The 16,836-nt window shown below is 41.7% G+C and overlaps 1 protein-coding gene and 1 pseudogene across 1 annotated transcript in view; both read right to left on the bottom strand.

Annotated features, from left to right (window-relative positions):
- Positions 1-16,836, bottom strand: part of LOC136484255 (cysteine-rich receptor-like protein kinase 25) — a 255,407-nt gene that overhangs the window by 132,591 nt on the left and 105,980 nt on the right. The window lies entirely within an intron of this gene.
- On the bottom strand, positions 7,976-9,726 carry LOC136483946 (uncharacterized; annotated as a pseudogene).

A 16,836-nucleotide genomic window follows, 5' to 3' on the forward strand; every position in this document is an offset into this window, starting at 1 on the left:
GACCAAGGAGTAAACTGTATGACCCTTTCCCATCAATGACGAAGAATGTGGTGAGCAAAGTCTTACTTCCAATTGTTAGTTCGATGTTTATTGCCCCCCTGGTCTTGGATGCATTACCTCCAAAATCCTTAAGCATCATATCAGTATCAATCAAATCTCCTGGTCCCTTGCCAAGCTTACGAAAAGTAGTGTAAGGCATAAGATTAATAGAAGCACCTCCGTCTACCAACATCTTGCTCATCGGCTTTCCATCAACGAAAGCTTTTACATATAAAGCTTTTAAGTGCCGATGTTTGACTGGCTTATCAAATATAGCTTGTTGTACAACTGCCAACTTGGCAACTATCTCCTCATACTCTAATTCATCAAAATCTGAATAGACTTCTTGGTTTGCTAGAGCTCTAAATTCTGATGGCAACAGAAAAGCCATTTGAATATTAGTCGATGGTTGACCCCCATCGGCTATTTGTTTAGCACGCCATACCTAAGGTCTGCTAGATGCATGAGCCTGTTCTAGCTCTCTATTCCTTAGGCATTGCACTCTTCTTTTCTAGCTTCTTGTTAAACCTCCTAGACACCATTGCCTCTTCTATCAAACATACTCTTCCTCATTATCTTCTTCTTCATAATCAGCCCAGTTTTGATCAACAACTTGCTTCCCAAGCCGATCAAGAACACTTCTATTTTCTAGGCGTTGATCCATATTATGATGATACTCATCTCGAGCATGGATAGACCGGCGGTTGGCTTGAGATTGCCTAAACTCCCAATATTGCTCACTGCTCTCTGGGCAATTATTTCTAGTAGGCAATTTCAAACCTTCATTCCAACAATGTCTAAAGAAAGGATAATTTCAATGCGATTTAGCTTATTTCCTTTCATACCTCTCCTCTTCTTGTTGATGCTGGTATTCTTTCTCATTTAACGAATGCTGATAATCCTTCCTTCTACCACTACCATTTATTCAACAAAATTCTAGATGTGACAAGAAGCCTTATCGCACCGTCCCTTGACGTCTCTCCCTGCTCATATTGGCTCTTCCATTGATCACAACGTCTTCTAATTTCTCTATATTTATCAGCCGATATTTGCATCTTTGGGTTGATGGTTCTGGCTTCTTTGGCCCTAGTTGATGTTAGGACCTTAGTCTTCCCTTTGAGCAACCTAGCATCGACCATGTTATGATCCCTTGGGAAAGGATTATCATCAACTTTCATCTTCTAGGGTGAATCAAATTTGAGCCTCCCTTGCTGAATAGCCCTCTGTATATGTTGCCGAAAAACTCTGCACTCATTAGTAGAATGAGAAGTAGCATTGTAAAATTTGCAGAACTTCTTATTCTTCAACTAATCAGGGGGAAACATAACATGATTGTTGAGCAACTTGATCTGTCCCCTCTCAAGCAAGAAATTGAAGAGCTTGTACGATTTTGTGACGTCAAAGTCATAGCTCTCTTCAACTCCTTTTCCCCAAGGATTTGGCACCATTACTGTCTTCTTACCCCAATTCCATTTGGCCACAACAATCTCTTCTTCTTCATCGTCCTCATAGCCGTCATCGACAGAATATGGATTATAGGTTTCGGCAACTGCATTACTTTTCTAGAATCGAGTATCTCTGCGCATATTTTGGAATTGGCTATTGAGCGCTGCCACTCGTTGAGCCAACTAACCCAAGTTGTCAAACTCTTGCCCCAGTAGCTTCTCTCTCCAAGTTGGCAACATTCCTTGAATGGCCAAAGTAGCTAGCTGATCATCAGTCAAGTTCAATGAGAAGCACATATTTTGGGTCTCTCGGAACCTCTGAAGAAATTCGGTGCCCAATTCATTAGTTCTCTGCCTTATGGTCGTCAAATCAATAATTTTCTTTTCTCCTATCCTAGTATAAAAATATGTATGAAAGTTCTCTAGGTCAGCCCAATTGGCAATGGAATTGACTGGTAGTGATGAAAACCAAGTGAAGGCTGGTCCTGACAGGGACAAGGAGAAGAAACGAACTCGATGGGCCTCTTCAATGGATGCTTTGTCCAACTATGTAAGATATCGACTGACATGTTCTATTGTACTTGTGCTATCTTAGCTAGTGAACTTAGCAAACTCTAGGAGCCTGTAATTTATAGGAAGAATGACCAAATCATACCATTCTGGATATGGATATTTGTACGAAAAGGTCTGCCCTTTTGGCTTCAAACAGAACTGATTCTTCATTATCTCAGTCACTCTGAGCAACAACTTATCAGCACTTGAACCTAGATTTCTTTGCAATTGTTAACCCATCTGTGGATTAAAATTTCGGGTACCTTGATACCCTGGATTTAGAATCATATGGAGGGTATTGTAATCTGTGCCATAATGACATCCTTGTAGAATCTCTATCTGTTGGGTCCTTTGCTGGTTTGCTGCTTAAAGTCTCTGGTTGTAGATGCTGGGATCTGTATCTCTATGAATTCTTTGGACAGATGGTGCTATTTTTTGAGCCAACGACAATATTTGGCCTAATGTTCCAAAATTAACCATTTCATTCTGAACTTGCCCTGTCGGCTGTTGCACATATTGCACTGATGGTCTAAGATTATTTTGTATTTGATTAGTAGTGGTGCCTTGAACTTGCTCAGATGAGCTCTGAACTGCCTGGACATCATCATTACTAGTTAGTGCTGCTTCTTGATGGCTAGTACTGACTTGATTAGTCCCCTGAGTCAACAGATGTGGAATGTTGTAATAAGCCGGTCCAATCAGATCAATTGGATGTCCATGAAAAACCTCCTTCATGGTATTGTGGAATGTGTTCAAAAAAATTGTATTATGGTTTGATATGGCATCATGAACAGATTTGTTTACAGCATCCACGAAGAAACGCCTATCCTCAGCTTCGTCTGTATCTGACTGCCCATGCATCAAAACTCTTGGTAGTGGATATTTTTGAACAACTTTATTGTCATGTGTCTTGGTGTTGGACAACAAACACTTACTCTAAAATTCTTCTATAGCTTTACCGATGACATCCTTATCTTCATCAGGTAGGTCTTCATAAGGCACCATGAGAATGTCACTATTGTTGTAAGTTGCCATGATGATTGTTGTGTCCCACCAGGCGTGCCAGAACGTGTGTCAGCGCAAAAATGTGTCAATGCGCCTGGCACATAACAAACCGGAATGATCTGCTTAGGATGAGCCTAGAGATCTGCTTGGCTTCAATGCAGGACCAGTCGACCCTGCGAATTCCTCCCGAGGGCATGCTAGTCAATTGGACTTGCAATTGACATGGAGAGAAAGTTTATTAGTAATTTAAGGCGGAACATGCCGGTTTTGCCCAGATAGTTCCAAGTGTTCCTCTTCGGGAGCAGCCAGATGGGAAAATCAACTAAATAGCCAATACAAGAAGAAATCGGCTGTTAAGGACTGCAAAGCTCATGGGTTGTGATTAATTTTTATAGTAATGAATACAACGCACCCAGATATAAATAACTTCATCAGCTAGGTAAAAAATAACTATTATAAAGCATTGAGCCGATGAATTTAACGAGAAAGGATATAACATGCCAACAAATCGACTGTCTAGTACGAATGGGCCTACAAACGCTCTGAATCTAATATGTTACCATCAACAGTGAGGTTTGACCAGATCGATGCAACTATGGTGATAACAACAAACCAAAGCCAAAGAATCCACAAAACCATATATACATTGGCAGGTTTCTGAAAGACACGCTATATAAGTGAAAGCACAGGCAGATCGGCTAAAATAACCAATTCAAGTAAAAAAAGGATCACAACATGAGAACAATTGACTATTTAATACGAATAGATTTATAGACTCGTCAAATCTAACCTATTATCTTTAACAGTGGGGTTCGACCGGATCGATGGTAGCCATAATAAAGACAACATATTAAACCTTTAAAGCAAACAGATCTATTCACATTTAACAGAATCATGAAGACACACTCTGAGCGTTAAAGTATGAGCAATCGGCTATTTAGCCAATGCAGGCATAGCAAACAGCCAAGGTCATGCCTGGTCGAAAGCAAGTCTACCAACTAGCATCCTCTGATCTAAAGTGCCATCAGTGGGGATCGACCGGATTGTTACAGCCATAACAACGAGCTACAAACCAGATTTAACTAGCTAGTAAACCTTCTCAAGATCAGACATGCCTTGACCGCGTACTATGCACGATCAAGATCGAAGTAGAACAGCCGATGAAATGTAATCCATCGTTTAAAGTAAAAACTGTCGCAATATAACAAAATAAACGAGGGACTAAAAGAATGTGAGGTCGACCTAGATCGATCTTGATCAGGTAGGTTGATATTGCTAAAACTAATGACAATAAGAACATCAGCAAAATCGGATGCCACCCTTAGGTAGAGCTGATAACTTGACCTTAATCCAATTCGAGCAGTGGAGGTCGAACTTAATCGATGCAGCCATACTTGAACTAGATAAGGATCAATAACTAGCTTATACTAGAGCTTGCAGTGGAGGTCGAACTTAACCGATGTAGCCTTATAAACAGAAGTATAAACCATGACGGTACTTACAGACAAGCCAGAAGTCGATCGGACCGATGTAGCCCTGCTTGTTGAAGAACTTGCCGAGATCTACACAACTCCTACTCGTAAGGGTTGGCATAAAGCCAAAAAAGTAATTGGTATTGATTGATTGGATGTCCTTTTTACAATAGCCGGGGTCCAATATTTATACTCGGAACCTAAGCATGAATCCTACTCAAGTATGACTTATTACAACCTTTGGTATAAGAGAAAACATTCCTAACTTGATATAACCTAGACCCTAATCTTTCCCTTTTTGTAGAGTCCGACATGTCTTTACCGACACCAACCGTAGCTCATTGTCGTTATCTGCTGATGTCATCCGAAGAGAGCCGATTCTAGTGTCGCACCTGAATCAACTAATATCGATCCTTATGCAATCGATTCCTTGATGACACAATCTTGGAAACTTCAAGTTCTCGTGTTCTTCTTCCCAAATTTTGGTGTAAACAATATGCAATAAACACTAAAAGATGCTTTTTAGCAACATGGAACAAGGGAGCTAGACATTGGGTTGTTTTTATGGTGCTCTAGATTCCTCTCCCTAAGGACTTATCTGTAAGCGAACATCTGAGACTTATAGTACAGTTGTGAGGGCTACATGGCTCTAGCTTTAGCTCAGTATGAGGACCTTTTGTAGCTTGTTAGTGGTTACCTTTATTTGTGTAAGAATGGCTTGATGAATTAGGTATAGTGCGGCCTCTATCATCTTGTGTATAGGCTGCGCATCATTGTGCCATCGAGAAGGGGGGCTCTATATCTATTTGCCGAATGAATCTAATGGCCCTAACTTGTTAGATGAACCTTTGAAAGGCTTCATGGTGAACCCTGCCGACCTTCCTTGGTAGTGGATCAAGAGGCTGATCACCTCGAGCGAAAGGGTAAATCACGACTCACAGTGAAAGTGTACAACCTCTGCAGAGTGTAAAACTGGTATATCAGTCGTGCTCACGATCATGAGCGGCCTTGGAACCCTTACGGGATAGATGATGAACACTGATGATAAAGATGCTCACTAATGATTACTATTTATGCTATTCATTATTCATGTTTACCTGATCATGTGTTTATATGGGCTTGTGAATAAACTTGTTGCCACCCAATTGCTAAAAGATGACTCATTAAAAGCTAATTGTAGTTAAACCAGTATCAGCCTTTTGAGCCTCATGAACCCCATGATATATTTGTTGAGTACGACATGTACTTACACTTGCTTTATTTCTCAAGAATTTGGATAAAAATACCAGATAGGTACCAGATTGCTAGAGTTTGGAGGAATTAGTCTTGTGATCAACCAGTCAGTTGTCTCTATGGAATTGGAGTCTTCATCCGAAGATCAGAGTTGTCTTTCCACTGTTTGTTGTCTAAGGTTACATCCTTTATACTAAGTATGTCGATATTACCCTTATTTGTAGCTATATGTGGATTTGACTTACTGGGCTCACATATGGTGCGCATCTAGTTTTGTTCTTAAAACCGAGTGCTACAAACATTCAGATGAAACACTTGGAAACATATGTATGAAAAAATAGATAAAATATTTGGAACATATACTTGAAAGATACATGTGTATCCATTATAACATGTGCAAAATCCGGATCTACTTAGGGGCAGCTAATGTTTCTAGGTGTCTTTGGAAATAGCCCCTAGTTCCAATGGCGGTTGGTGTTTCTAGCCACATCTATAATATATGTTTTCAAGAGGCGGCCGGTCTTACCAATCACCTATGAAAAGAGATTTCCATTGTTACCTTGGTCTCTTTGAAGGCATCTCTAGATGTAATTTTTTATGGAGCCACCTATTAAAAAAAGTAGGACACCACTAAAAACCGTTTTGGTAGCAGTGAACGAGTTTTTGTGTTAGTGCCAAAATCATTACATGGATTCATACTTTTGAATTAATAGTGATAATATATCATTATGGGTTTTAGTTTAACCGGTAGTAAAAGTCTAGCCATATAACATATTTTCTAGTAGTGTCACTACACCACAACACCAAGATTAGCGATGGATGGTCTGACGCTAAAAGCGGCTACAGCGATAGACAATCTGACGCTAAAAAGTTATAGCGACAGACTTCTATAGACGGTGTAAGTCTTGTCGCTAAAAATCTTTAGCGATAGACAGTACTTTTAGCGATAGATAGTCCATTGCCTAAATTTTTTTAGCGATAGATAGTCCATTGCTACTTTTTGGTGACATATGCTCTGTTACTAGGCATATACCGACAGATCATCCAACTATCCATGTATTTATAGCGACAGATTGTTCTACAGGACAATATAAATATATTAAAAAAATAAATACAATGAGAAAATATGTAGCACATATCATACCCAGATGCAAGCTTAAGGTCCATCACATAAAGATATAGAAACACATACATCACATGGAGATCAATACATATATAACATACAATCTTGTCTTGCACAGTACATCATCCAACAAGGTCAGCCACCAAAAGATCACATGAATGCACACCCAGCAAGCAATACTAGTAGTTTGTGTTTGACATACTAAGCTTTGTGCACACAATCATTTCTAGGAACTCAAAAACCAAAAGCAATGGCTTGCCAACACTAGAGCCTCCACCAGGTTATGTACAGAACCATTTTCTAGAAACTCAAGCCAAAGACTGCCCAACACTTCCTAAAAAATATAACAACCATGTAATTAGGCAAGTGGAGGAAATATGTGAAGCTGCTATGCAGTATGATTTGTAATCAACAAGTGTAGACATCCATTTTCTAGAAACTCAAGCCAAATTATAGGTTTTTTCTCCAACTGCAGTTAAATAGCCATCTAGTACAAATAACAGTTAGTTGTGAACTTTAGTTTACATATTTTAGCATAGTTTATAGTGGTTGGATACATGTGCAAGTAATAGTTACAGTTACAATTTTCATCTCTAAACAAATGCCTTCTTTCTCCATCATATTTAGTATAGCTATTACCTATAAACTATGACCTGACAGCATATCACATGTATAGGTACGACTTGGGTGAAGCTCAGTCTTGTATCTAAGTTATATAGGATCATCTTTTGGGAGAATAGAATCTGAGCTACTTGCTTAAAAATGAGCATAGATAACTCTCCCAATTAGGCCAGCGGCCAGCCCCTCATGTGGATTTAACATAGATTTTCCCCCGGGTTACATCTCAGGTGGTAAACTATTTAGTTGGAAAAGTAAATTATTCTCTAAAAGTCAAAGACCAAAAATTGCATGGGAAAAGAAAATTCTTGTGCTCACTGCAATAGTGAGGAAACTATAAAAAATAAATAAGTGATAGTAGCTCAATTAGTAGAGTCTTCACTTTGTGACTTTGTCAGACCATGAGTAGTACTACTAGCTAGTACTTGCATATGAAATTGAGCTGTTATTTTCTGTTCACTTGTAGCCTCTATTCATTTTGTCAGCCTCTAATTTAGGGACATAACTGCAGTGCCCTTGAGAGGTGTACTAGATGCCTTCTTGCATTCCTTTATCTATCACACATAGGTTTAATTAGGACATTGGTCATGCATCACAGATCAAAACAAAATGAAAATTATGCCAAGTCTAGTTTATTACTTTATTGTATGGCCATGCAATGCTCATCTTGAGAGCAGTAGCCATAGTCTGCATCTCGCCATAAGTCCGAGGCAGCATAGCATCCCTTCTCATCACAACATTGACAACTACTTCACAATATTCATTCCCAAGAGGCTGGCCTCCTTCTCATCACAACATTGACAACTACTTCACAATATTCATTCCCCTAGCCACAGCTAACTCAGATCTCAATATAGCAAATAATATCACATCCTTTCCAACCTGAAATAAATGATGCGCCCATAAGAATTTTAAAGCAAGGAACATATATGAAACCACAAAAGAATGTAGGAAGACAGGAAGATTACAAGGTTATCTTGAAAGCGAGGGCCATCATTTGTTGATGTAGTTGTCTTGTTTATAGGTGAATGGGCTGCATCGTGTCTATGGGGGAGCAAGCTCTCATTAGTTTTAGCCTGAAGTAAAGATACACTCATGAGAGCTGTAAAACATGGAACAGAGAAACATTGCTGCAGCATTGCAAGATTACATGTGTATCATTTGTAAAGCGAGGGAGGATATAATTTGTTGGTGTAGTAGTCATGTTAATAACTGAACGGGCTACAACAGGCCTAGGGGGCAGCAAGCTCTTTTCCGTTTCAACCTGAAATAAATGATGCACTCATGAGAACTATAAAGCATGGAACATATTTGAAATCACAAAGACAAACATTGCAGCAGAAAGGCAAGATTACATGTGTATCATTTGCAAAGTAAGGGTGGATATCACTTGTGGGTGCAGTAGTCATGTTCATAGCTGATCGGGCTATAGCAGCCCTAGTGGGGGCAAGGTCACTTCCATTTCAACCTGAAATAAATGATGCACTCATGAGAATTGTAATGCAGGGAACATTTTCAAAATCACAAACAAATACTTTGCAAGGGCATAGGAAGATTACATGTGTATCATTTGCAAAGCAAGGGCGAACATTTGTTGCTGTTGTAATGTTCATAGCTAATCGGGCTGCAGCATGCCTACGGGGGAGCAAGTTCTCATCCTCCTCACCATGGTCATCATAGTCTTCATCCTCTACATAGGCCCCGTTTGTTTCCGCTTATAAGCGGCTTGTCGGCAGAAATAAGCGAAAATCCCGCCAAACGCTTTGCTTATTTCCACCGATTCTCGCTTATGTGGTAAGCCGCTTCAGAGATTTGAACTACGAGAAGCGAAAAGCGAGAAGCAAGAAAATCTTTGCTTAGATTATAATCCAAGCGTGGCTACGAGAAGTGGAAACAAACGGGCCCATAATTATCATAGTCTTCATGCCGAAGAGCATTATATGCCTTGTCGATAGGTCTTTCAGGTGTCGGACTCTACACAAGAATCAGAACAATAATATTCATTGGCTGCTACCAGAGAAATGTATGTTCACATTACGACATGTAAAGAGATAATTTAGTTCGAGTTCTTTACCGCATACTGTCGTGAATTAAAGCCATGCTGTGACAGAACTTCAACATTTGTCCTTCCTTGTGCCATCCTTTCCTCTTCCAGTTCCGCAATGCGTTCCTCAAGAGTTCTGTTCTTACTTTCAGCTTTCTATCGAGCAAAAATTTCCATTTGCATCCTTGTTGACATGAGTGCACTGAGCCCTAGGGTACCAATCTCTTGGGGAGTTGGTCCTAGACCCAAAACACGAACACGTCATCTTGGCTCCTTTGCTCCACAAACAGCAGCATCCACATCGCCTTCTTGAATTGTTCTATCCTTCAATTCTGGTTGAGCTTCAACAATGGCTTTAATCTCATCCTACAAAATATGAATAATTAAAGTGTATAAAACAGATCCATGTTTCTTTTTTGAGGGAAACTTACAATTGTTCCTGCTGCCTCCCTTAAAGGTACTCCATTTTTTCTTGTATGTGAATTGATGTACACTTCATCTCTTCGAGGGGGGCATCCAAGTACTTTACCCTACAGGTTTATAATTATGTACCAATGAAAATGACCCAAAATAATTTACAGGATGAGTAACATGATAGGATTCTGTACCAGATTATAACTACGGCAAGCATGGCTAACGCTTCCAGATGTATGATGAACCCTCAACTTCACACGATTTGCTTTTCCTCTTTCAGTGTGAGCCTATGGTAGAAATCATTGAGATTTGCACATTCATAGGCAAGTAATGGAAAAGAGAGATTCATATGAACTGTTCCTTACTTGACATTCAGGAGACCTCCAAAATTTAATAAGATCATTGTTGTCATCATCATTTAATATATTTTTAAGTCTTTCCTTCATTTGTTCATCTGTTAATGTTTCATCAAAAAACTTCTCTTTTAAGCCTGCCTTGTAGTCCTTCCACTTCCTTGCAGCCGTATCCATAAACCATTTCTTGACAGCCTCATCCACATCATAGAACGCCTAATTTGCCATTGAAAAGGAGCCATCAGATCATGTACAAATTGTACTAAGCTACTATTAATTGCTATGTGGGTATTAGATTGCTACAAAAAAAGTTGATTATTGATGTACAGATTATGTACAGATTGCACTAAGTTGCTATTGATGCACAGATTATACTAGCTGCTATGAATTGGATAACTTGCACAAGGGCAGACAATGCTGTACCTGCAAGTCATCCCAAACTTGAAGCTTCTTTCCAAGGGGAACAGACCTCCAATCATTAAATCAAACTGGTAATATCTTTCTCACTTGACAACCAATGGCACTAGCAAACTTCTTATAATTTTCTCCTACAGGTTGTCCATATTCATTGACTATTATTTTGATTTTAGGCATGTCAGCTATCCTTGAGAATATGTCATTCATTGTGGCAATTTTCCTTCCATTCCTCTTTTGAGTACCACTGTGCAAATCTATACAGATGAAAACGTAAATGTGAGTATTTTCAGAAAATATCAGCATATGTTCTCAGAAATTGTAGCCAGAAATTGCAAAAAATGTTCTCAGAAATTTTCAGAAATACAATACCTTCATTGTCACATAAGAACTCTCCGACAACTTCATAATCAGGATCATCAATAATCTGCTCATTTGCAGTCTCAACATTATTTCTTTGTGGTCTTGGTCGCAAATTATGATGTTCAATGGCTGCATCACTTGTGTTATGAGTTCTCTATAGGAAAATGCGCATGACAATGCCAATTAGTATTTGTACTAGTTTAGAAATCACTATCCATTATTTTAAAAAGATCAGTTTAATCCAAGTGCAGTATTTGAGGTAGTAGTAAAGTGCAGTATCCAAGTGCCATCTAAAGATTATTATTTTTTTATGCAGAAGTTAACCTAACATAGTAAGGAAGCAACTCCAAGCAGCCCATAAGTATTTGTTCTAGTTTAGAAATGTTCCAGCACTATTGTACAAGGCTAACCTTTGTTCTTTTATTTGGTTGGGCAGGCTGGGGTGTGGCGCTCAGCTTATGAAGACGAAGGGAGTCCATCTTCTCCTGGTTTCTTGCAACCTGTTCCCATTTCTGCCTCTCATACTCAGTCATGCCATCATCTTCGTTACATCTTCCTCTTGCGCTTGACATTTTTTCACCTAAAAAGGTACAAAAGAATTAGCAATCTTTTCCTTGTATAAGAAATAATACAAACTGAAGGGAACAAAATTTTCAAGTAATCAATGAGGCAATCACATACTGCATAAATAACAGATGAGGGATTATGCTCTTAGAACAACTAGAATTGCACTGAGAAATTCTAGAAAAAAACATTCAACGTATCCAGATCAATCTCGAATGCAAGGCCTATCCTATCTGACTAGAGAAGTCACCATGCAGGACATGTAAACTATGCAAACAAATGCAGTACCTTTGTGCAAATAATGGACGAACCAACACCACTGTTTTGAACTTACAAGAAAAGAACTGATAATTTAAACATGGAGTGAAACAAACAAAGCTGATGGATTGAAGCTCCCTGAGGTCAGCTCAATGGAAGAACTAAAACTTACTGGGTCAACCTAGCAGGTATTTACACCAAACAAATTGTTTTGGGTAATGGGTCACATTAAAATCTGCATGCCTACGTCCAGGGATTATATAGGCTGCTTTGTTGACTTATTTCAGAGGTAATAAATGACTATCACAATGACTGCACATCCCAATTTAGATGGATAATAGAAGCAGCAAAAGTTATATTTCATAATCAGTCCTTCGTCCTCCTTGAGTGCATGCATTGTATGCACAGTTCACATCAATCCTACTATCAACAAGATTCACACCAAGGGCCTTCCTTGTACTGACAGTTATACAGCCTTAGCAGGGGAATCATGTAAGTAGGGTAAATGGATCATTTTCAAAATTCCCAAATACCAGAACTTGTAGAGTTATGCTCTCACTCGCATTACACGAGTCACCTTATAGTAAACTTGATTCATTAGAAAAAAAACACAAGACTAAATTCTTCCTAGCATACTGCTTGGCCTCTAAAAGAATTAATCAGGACACAATGTGCTATTATGTTTTTTCCCTCTACCATCGCTATTTAAGACCTGCAGATCAGCAAAAGCCCTCAGACCAAAGACAAGGTTTGTCAAATCCAATTTATGCACAAGCCATAAAGCAAGTTCCTTAACCTGTCTCTTGTGCTATCCAGGAAATTTTCAATCTCCAATCTGAGCTCCGAACACACCAATCTAAGTCTAAAAAACTAGCGCAGCAAAAGAGAATTTGTACCCAGATTACAATAGCAAGGGAGCAGCCCAAAAGAAAGATGCAGGGCATTTGGACATACCAATAGATCTGCAACAGAAGCATGAATCGGAGTCGCGGAGATGCCAGAAGCATTCCCAGTCGCGTGCTCCACCGGTGGAGGCTACAGCTGCCGCTGCCGTGTTCCTCTGTCTTGAAGCACTCCAGGCGGCGCGGTCAGGGAGCTGGGGGTGGGCAGGGCTTCCATCGTCGACGCGCTCCTGGCGGTGCGGTTAGGGAACAGGCGGTGGGCGCGGCTTCCTCGGGCACATGAGCTCCAGGCGGCGTGCGCACAGGGGGTGGGTGGCGTAGCATGCGGGAGCTGGGGGAACGCGAGATTGGGAGGGAGCAGAGGCCAGCGGGACAGGAGGTGTGGGGCAAGGCTAGCAGAATTTGGGACGGAGGGGAGGGACCTAGGTTTGGGCGGGCGCCATTTGAGAGGGAGCTAGCGGCGGGCGTGATTTGGGAGAAGGAGAGGGCGGCGGGTGGGATCACTTCACTGGATTTGGGATTTGGGGGCTAGGGTTTTCACTGTACACATGAGTCAGCTAAAATATGCACGTGAGGTCGATGTAAGCTGGGCGCGGGAGCTCAATGTAAGTGGCACGCTCGAGCTAGGCGGGGCCCACTTATTTTTTAGCGACAGATAGAGGGACGGTATGCATATGTTTTGCTACAGACGGTTCAACGCTAAATATGAATACCTATAGTGACAAACATTAAATCGCTAAAAGAGGATTTAGCGTTAGATGGTCTCTGAGTTATCTTTAGTGTCTGATCATCCATCGCAAAATATAATTTTTAGCGTCAGATGTCTGACGGTGAAGCAGTGTTGTGGTGTAGTGTGTTCTGCGTCATGTCGTTCCGTGCTTGGTCATGGTTCATAGTAAGCAATTGCACAAAGAATCACAATGCCAATGATCGGTGGTGGACTGGTGGTTGCCCTGTAGCCATCTCCTTTCCACGCTAGTCCAAGGAACCTCATGGACGTCCTTAGCTTTTCAGAATAAGACATGAGCAGAAATAGACTGACCACAACAAACATTTACTCCGTGTTTGTGACCTGCATACTTGTGTGCCGTATTTTGTTACATGTCATGTCAATATGTCACTATGTTTGATTTCCACCCCGACACGGCTTCCCAGTGGACAAGGAGGATCATTGCATTTCTTTTTCTCGCAAAGACTTCGCCATGGATTTGCAGGTCATTCTGCTCACCAGCCACTGTCAGCGTACGCCGGTGCTTGTGCCCAGCTAAACCCGAAAAACTATCTAGGTGCTGTCCATTTTATTGGACTATTTTCTTGGGAAAAAGGAGCGCCTATTACGGAGTGAATCATGCTCGGAGCAGAGCAGAGGAGTGTAAGGAGAATTTACTTGGAAAAGGAAGAACAAGGTAGTGTACGGCGCGATGGCCGGATTACTGAAAGCAGAGTTTAGTTTTCTGTCTATCATCCATGCCGACTCCTCTCTCCTTGCTCCTACTTATTACATGGACTCATACTTGCCACATTGGGCCAACGATTCTTGTACTGGGCCGATGCAGTCTCTTGGGCCGGACTGCCAGAGCAGCTTCCTCTTCAGCACAAGGCGTGTCGTCTTCACCTGTCACGGGCACGGGCAGGGGCAGGCTGCTAACATTCCCCCCATCTTTAGAACCAACATGTACCCATGCTGGTGCTCGCGGGAACTATTGGTGAAGTTGCTCGAGCGGCTCCCAAGTAGACAGCCCCGGAGGTGAATGAGACCACTGGATAAGGCCTTGCGCCATAGGCCGAGCCCCGGATGTCCAGCGGCGTTGCAGCACCCAAAGCGGAAACTGAAACTACTACAAGTCAGAAGGTAGAGATGGCAATACCTGCTGATTGCTAGGAGAAGCACGCAGCTGCGAGACGTGGAAGACCGGATGGACAGCAGCGCCTGGTGGAAGTAACAGCTTGTATGCAACTGGACCAATCTTTTTAATGACTTGAAATGGCCCAAAGAACTTGAAAGATAATTTGTTGTTGGAGCGGTGGAACAGTGATGACTGAATATAGGGTTGGAGCTTCAAAAACACCATGTCGCCCACAGAGAATTGACGCTCAGAATGGCCTTTATCAGCTTGGCATTTCATTCGAGCTTGGGCACGGAGCAAGTGTTGCTTGACAACATTATGCATGAGCTCTCGATCAGCCATCCATTTGTGAAGTTCAGGCACTGGAGCCACCTCATCCAAGTTCACCGACAACAGGTGTGGAGGGAAACCATATAAGACCTCAAAGGGGGAATGGCCCAGCGCTGAATGTGTGGATGTATTATACCAGAATTCAGTGAGTGGCAGCCAACGACTCCACTGAGCTAGGCAAGTGTGCACAAAGCAGCGAAGAAATGTCTCGACACACTGGTTGACACGCTCTGTCTGACCGTCCGTCTGTGGATGGTAGGCAGAGCTGAACTGAAGCTCGGAGCCTGCTGCCTTGAACAGAGATTTCCAAAAGTTGCTTGTAAATATGCGGTCGCGGTCTGAGACAATAGCCCAAGGAAGACCGCGAAGGCGATACACTTAGTCCATGAAAAGCTTGGCAACAGAGGTTGCTGTTAAAGGATGGTGCAGTGGAATGAAGTGTGAAAACTTGGAGAACTTATCCACCACTAATAAGATTGCATTGAACGAGCCAAACTGTGGCAACCCTTCGATGAAATCCATTGAGACAACTTCCTAGGAAGCAGATGGTACTGGAAGTGGCTGCAAGAGGCCTAGATAACGGGATCTGTCCCACTTGGCTTGCAAACACACAGCACATGACTGAACATAAGCCCAAATGTCAGACTTCATACCAGGCCAGAAGAACAAGGCTTTAATCTTACTGTATGTCGCTGGTGCTCTTGAGTGTCCACCCAATGGACTGCTATGCAGTGCTGTCATAATTTTAAGCTGCATGGGCTTATTAGAACCCAGCCATAGACGGTTCTTGTATCCGATGACTCCTTGTATTAAAGAAAATGGAGGGCGGCTATCGGGGCCGGCAGCCAGCTGAGACAACAGATCCATAGCAGCTTGGTCAGAATAATATCCATGGACAACTTCATCGAGCCAATTATGGGAGATTGAAGATATAGCATAGCTCATGGTTGGGTGCACTCGGCGAGAAAGGGCGTCTGCAGCGCCATTCTCAGAGCCTTTCTTGTATAGAATCTTATACTGTAACCCAAGCAATTTGGAGAATACTTTTTGTTGCCATGCAGTATGTAGCCTCTGTTCATTTAGATGGACTAAGCTGCGATGATCAGTGTGAATAAAGAACTCGCCTTGAAGCAAGTAGTGACGCCACTATTCGACAACCATCAATATAGCGAGATATTCCTTCTCGTAGACTGGCAACCCTTGATTCCTGGGACTTAAAGCTTTGCTGATGAATGCTATGGGGTGCCCATTCTGCTGTAAGACTGCTCTAATTCTTTACCCAGAGCATCAGTTTCAATGTGGAAGGGCAAGCTGAAATCCGGCAACGCCAAGACATGGGCAGTACAGAGAGCTTGTTTCAGCACAGAGAAGAGAGACTCATGGTTTGAGGTCCATATGAACAACTGATCTTTCTTCAGGAGATCTATTTGGCTTGGCAATGATGCTAAAATGATGCACAAATTTCCGGTAATAGCCGGCAAGGCCCAAAAAACCTCGGAGCTCCCGTACTGAAGATGGAATGGGCCATTCGAGCACTGCTTGCACCTTTGCTGGGACCATGGATAGGCCTTGGCTGTTGATGATATGACCCAAGTAGGAGATGGACTCCCTAGCGAAGGTACATTTCGAGAGCTTGAGCTTCCACTGATCAGCACGTAACCACTGAAAAACTTGCCGCGGGTGGTCAACATGGGCTTCAAAGGTGGGGTTGTAGACGAGAATATCATCGAAGAAAACCAACACGAAGCGGTGTAAACCCAAAGCCAAAGTACCATTCATTGCACCCTGAAATGTGCCTTGTGCGCTAGTAAGGCCGAACGCCATCACTCGAAACTCGTACTGACCCAGGTGAGTCTGGAA

Source organism: Miscanthus floridulus, chromosome 9 (genome assembly GCF_019320115.1).
Source record: "Miscanthus floridulus cultivar M001 chromosome 9, ASM1932011v1, whole genome shotgun sequence".
Lineage (NCBI taxonomy): Eukaryota > Viridiplantae > Streptophyta > Magnoliopsida > Poales > Poaceae > Miscanthus > Miscanthus floridulus.